The 4709-nt window shown below is 47.5% G+C and overlaps 1 protein-coding gene and 1 pseudogene across 2 annotated transcripts in view; one reads left to right on the top strand and one right to left on the bottom strand.

Moving 5' to 3' along the window:
• RAB40B (RAB40B, member RAS oncogene family) overlaps window positions 1-4709 on the top strand; it is a 48916-nt gene that overhangs the window by 9747 nt on the left and 34460 nt on the right. The gene's annotated exons all lie outside the window — the stretch shown is intronic.
• LOC111527650 lies at window positions 2437-3397 on the bottom strand (annotated as a pseudogene). Its single transcript, XR_002726730.2, has one exon. The product of XR_002726730.2 is annotated as a dolichol-phosphate mannosyltransferase subunit 1 pseudogene (transcript).

The raw sequence follows: 4709 nt of genomic DNA, 5'->3' as shown, positions 1-4709 counted from the left end.
GCCTCCCAAAGTGCTGGGATTACAGGCGTGAGCCACCGCACCTGGCCAGTCATCACTTTCAAGTTTGAACTGAAAGTCAAATCATATTTTATCCTGCTTCTTTATGGTGCAATCTTTAAGAATCTTTAAGGAGATAATTTTCTGGGTTTTTTTTTTTTTTTTTTTTTTTTTTTTTGAGATGGAGTTTTGCTCTGTCGCCCAGGCTGGAGTGCAGCGGCATGATCTTGGTTCACTGCAACATCTGCCTCCTGGGTTCAAGCACTTTTCTGCCTCAGCCTCCTGAGTAGCTGGGATTACAGGCGCCCGCCACCATGTCTGGCTAATTTTTTGTATTTTTAGTAGAGATAGGGTTTCACCATCTTGACCAGGCTGGTCTTGAACTCCTGACCTTGTGATCCACCTGCCTTGGCCTCCCGAAGTGCTGGGATTACAGGCGTGAGCCACCGCTCCCGGCCAGTTTTCTATTTCTTTAACTCCTGCGGTACCACTTGTGAGCAAATTAATTTTTAAAATACGTTGCATTTTAAAAATCGTGTCATAAATGTTTCTGTGCATTTGAAAATAACACCATTGCATTTGTATCAAGTTTTCCCATTAGAAACCCTCAATTCAGCCCCACCTCACCTGTGTCCTGCGGGGTCCTCTCCCCGCCCTGATGACCATCCTTTAGCTTGACCCGTTACTGCTGGAACCCCAGCCCCAGGCGAGCCTGATTTCCAGTGACAGGCTGGGAGAGGCTCACAACAGTCCAGCCAGGTTTCTCCAGGCAGAAGGAGGGTCAGCTCTGGGGGGGCTGGAGGTCCACCCATCGCCCCTGAGTCTGTCACCCGGCTGTCCACCAGCCTGGCACCGGGCACCACTGTGGTGCAGAGGACGCAGCTGGAGCAGGCAGACCCGCAGTCCTGCCTCATCCTGCCAGCCACACCTGCTCACTGCTCCTCCTGCCCCAGGAGTGCAGGCTGCTCTGCGCTGGGTGCATTTGGAGTGAAGAGAGGGGCAAGGGGCGTCAGAGGCAACAGCAGAGTCAGCTGGTGTGTGTTTGCTGTGGGTACTGTTCGCATTCAGAGATGTTTGTAACTTTTATTTTCTTTTCTTTTCTTTTTTTTTTTTTTTTTGAGATGGTGTCTTTCTCTCTCCCCCAGGCTGGAGTGCAGTGGGTGATCTTGGCTCACTGCAAGCTCCACTTCCCGGGTTTATGCCATTCTCCTGCCTCAGCCTCCCGAGTAGCTGGGACTACAGGCGCCCGCCACCTCGCCCGGCTGGTTTTTTGTATTTTTTAGTAGGGACGGGGTTTCACCGTGTTAGCCAGGATGGTCTCGATCTCCTGACCTCGTGATCCACCCATCTTGGCCTCCCTTAACCTTTATTTTCAACTTTATTCCCAAGATTCTTCAGCTTCATTAGCTGTATACACACAAAACCTAAAAAGAGCAACAGCATCCAAGGGGCTTGGGCATATAAATATTAGAGATCTAGGCCGGGCGCGGTGGCTCAAGCCTGTAATCCCAGCACTTTGGGAGGCTGAGACGGGTGGATCACGAGGTCAGGAGATCGAGACCATCCTGGCTAACACGGTGAAACCCTGTCTCTACTAAAAGATACAAAAAAACTAGCCGGGCGAGGTGGCGGGCGTCTGTGGTCCCAGCTACTCAGGAGGCTGAGGCAGGAGAATGGCGTAAACCCGGGAGGCGGAGCTTGCAGTGAGCTGAGATCCGGCCACTGCACTCCAGCCTGGGCGACAGAGAAAGACTCCGTCTAAAAAAAAAAAAAAATTAGAGATCTAGACTTTATCAAACAAAACAATTTTTTAATTTTTCTGAGAGTCTTACTCTCTTGCTCAGGCTGGAGTGCAGTGGTGTGATCTTGGCTCACTGCAACCTCTGCCTCCTGGGTTCAAGCGATTTTCCTGTCTCAGTGTCCAGAGTAGCTGGGATTACAGGCATGCACCACTATGTCCGGCTAATTTTTCTATTTTTAGTAGAGACGGGGTTTCACTATGTTGGCCGGGTTCGTCTTGAACTCCTGACCTCAGGTGATCCACCTGCCTCAGCCTCCCAAAGTGCTGGGATTACAGGCGTGAGCCACCATGCCTGGCCCAAACAAAACTATTTATTTAATTGTTTTTGAGACGGAGTCTCGCTTTGTCACCCAGTCTGGAGTGCTGTGGCGTGATCTCAGCGCACTGTACCCTCTGCCTCCCGGGTTCAGGCAATTCTCCTGCCTCAGCCTCCTGAGTAGGTGGGATTACAGGTGCCTGCCACCACGCTCCAGCTAACGTTTTGCTATTTCTAATAGAGACGGGGTTTCACCATGTTGGTGAAAGGCTGGTTTCAAACTCCTGACCTGGTGATCTACCCGCCTCACTCTCCCAAAGTGCTGGGATTACAGGCGTGAGCTACCACACCTGTACCAAAACAATTTTTTTTTTTTAACTTTAAAATCATTTAATTTGAAATATAAAATAGGTGGTCTTCATAAAAAGATGCATGAAATTTACCTTACCTTATGTTTATACTTTAAGAGTACATTTTATAAAAATCAGTAACCAGGCTTCTTTCATGTATAAACTGAAATGAACATAAGTATAAATGAGTATCTTTCTTTTATGTAGTAGCAAAAAGAGTCAATAATCCTTTCAAGAAAGATACTATTTCATTTCCTCCCAACTTGGATTCACCATAAATACGATCCACGAATGATATTGGAATCTCGCCAATAGTATAATTCAACTGTCTTGCCCGAACAATCATCTCCATCTGGAAGACGTAGCCCTTAGAAACACATTTTTCTATTAATTTCTCTAGAACTTCTTTTCGGTATAATCTGAAACTTCCTGTTAAATCAGATGCTCCTGGTCTCAGCAATATCTGAGTTAAAAAATTGGCCCCACGGCTGATTATTTTTCTTTTCAAATCCCAGCCATATACACCTCCATTTCCTTTGTAGTGAGTTCCAGAGACAATATCAAAATTGCCCTCCTTTTGCTTCCTAATAAATTCAGGAATAAATTTTGGATGGTGTGAGAGATCAGCATCCATAATAATTATGTAGTTTCCTGTGGCATGTTTCATTCCATGAATATATGCAGTTCCTAGTCCCAACTTTTTCTCCCGTGGTTTTAGAAGAATTCTGTCTGACCCATAGATCTTTTGCAACTGTTCAGCAACATTCCTTGTTCCATCCGGGCTTCCATCATCTATGATTATAATTTCATAGTTGATTCCACTCTCGGAGAAGCTTTTCACCAGCAACCACACGATGAGTGGCAGGTTCTCACGCTCGTTGTAGGTGGGCAAAAGCACCGAATATTTGTCCCCTCGCGGACTGCGCACTTCCAGCTCCCGCCGAGACCCGGGAGGACTACGTCTGACTTCCAAGGAGGCCATGGCGGAACTGACCAAAACAATTTTTAAAAGTAGTCATGAGGGCCAGGCATGGTGGCTCACACCTATAATCCCAGCACTTTGGGATCGCTTGAGCTCAGGAGTTCAGAACAGCCTGGGAAACATAGGGAAACCTCGTCTCTACAGACAGTTTAAAAATTAGCTGGGTGTGATGGTGACTTAATGTGTTTTGGGCCCTAGCTGGCAGAGAAAAGGATAGACTGATGGAAGCTCAGCACCATGGAACGAAAACTTTCAGGGAGGTAAAGTCAGTTTTGAAACCAGGTCTGGCTTATTGCCCGGGCTGGAGTGCAGTGGTGTGATCACAGCTTAATGGAGCTTTGACCTCCTGGGCTCAAGCAGTCCTCTCACCTCAGCCCCCCAGTTGGCTGGGACTGTAGGTGCATGCCACCATGCCCGGCTAATTATTTTATTTTTAGTAAAGAGAGGGTCTTGCTATGCCACCCAGGCTTGTCTTGAATTTCTGGGCTCAAGCGATCCTCCTGCCTCGGCCTCCCAAAGTGTTGAGTTGACAGGTGTGAGCCACCGCGCCTGGCTGGGGACGTAAAGTCTTGAAGGCACCTGCCCTGTGTGGTCAGCAGCCAGTCAGGAGGGCTGGTTATCCGGGGACCCTGTACTTGGCTTCTCAGTCTCTCCGAGGATGCCAGCACCTCTCACAGAAGCTGGCGGCCATGTCCTGGAGAGAGAGCCCCAGAAGGCTGGCAGTGGAGAACAACGAGGCCGTTGTAACAGATCTTGGGGTTTTCTCAGCTACGAATGAACCTCAGGCTGTTTTTACTTTACGTGGGTTGCGTATCCCAACCTCTTGCAGCTAATAATTAATTACCCTCCCCCAAGTGAAGTTTGCTCATGAATTTGAATCAACTGCTGTGTTATTTATATTTGTGACTTGTGATAGAACTGGCATTTTGTTTGACTAAAAATAAAAGCAAAAACGAGTTTACACAGGCATAAATATACATATTAAACTCTAGTGACCCTAATACATAAGGCCAGAAGTTATTATCTTAGTAGAAAAAAGTAAATAGATAAGTATGAAGAGTATGACATTTTCTCTTAGATTAATAAAATCCATCTGGAACTAAAGTCTGTTTCTTCCAGCTCAGGATGCCGTGTGTGTTTGAGGAGAGAACACTGTGGTGCACTCGCAGGTTCAAATCATGTCGTGTTGGTTTGACACTGGAGAGACACAGAGGCCAGCGTCATCAGACCTGGGCATCGTCGGGGGTGTGGGAGGGGCCCACAAACAAGAGTCTTCCACCCTTCCCCTGGCACTGGACGGGAGGGTCTTCGATGCCCCTGACC

Source organism: Piliocolobus tephrosceles, chromosome 16 (genome assembly GCF_002776525.5).
Source record: "Piliocolobus tephrosceles isolate RC106 chromosome 16, ASM277652v3, whole genome shotgun sequence".
Classification (NCBI taxonomy): Eukaryota; Metazoa; Chordata; class Mammalia; order Primates; family Cercopithecidae; genus Piliocolobus; species Piliocolobus tephrosceles.
Note: the sequence above shows the minus strand (reverse complement) of the source record. Positions and strands in the feature narration are given on the sequence as shown.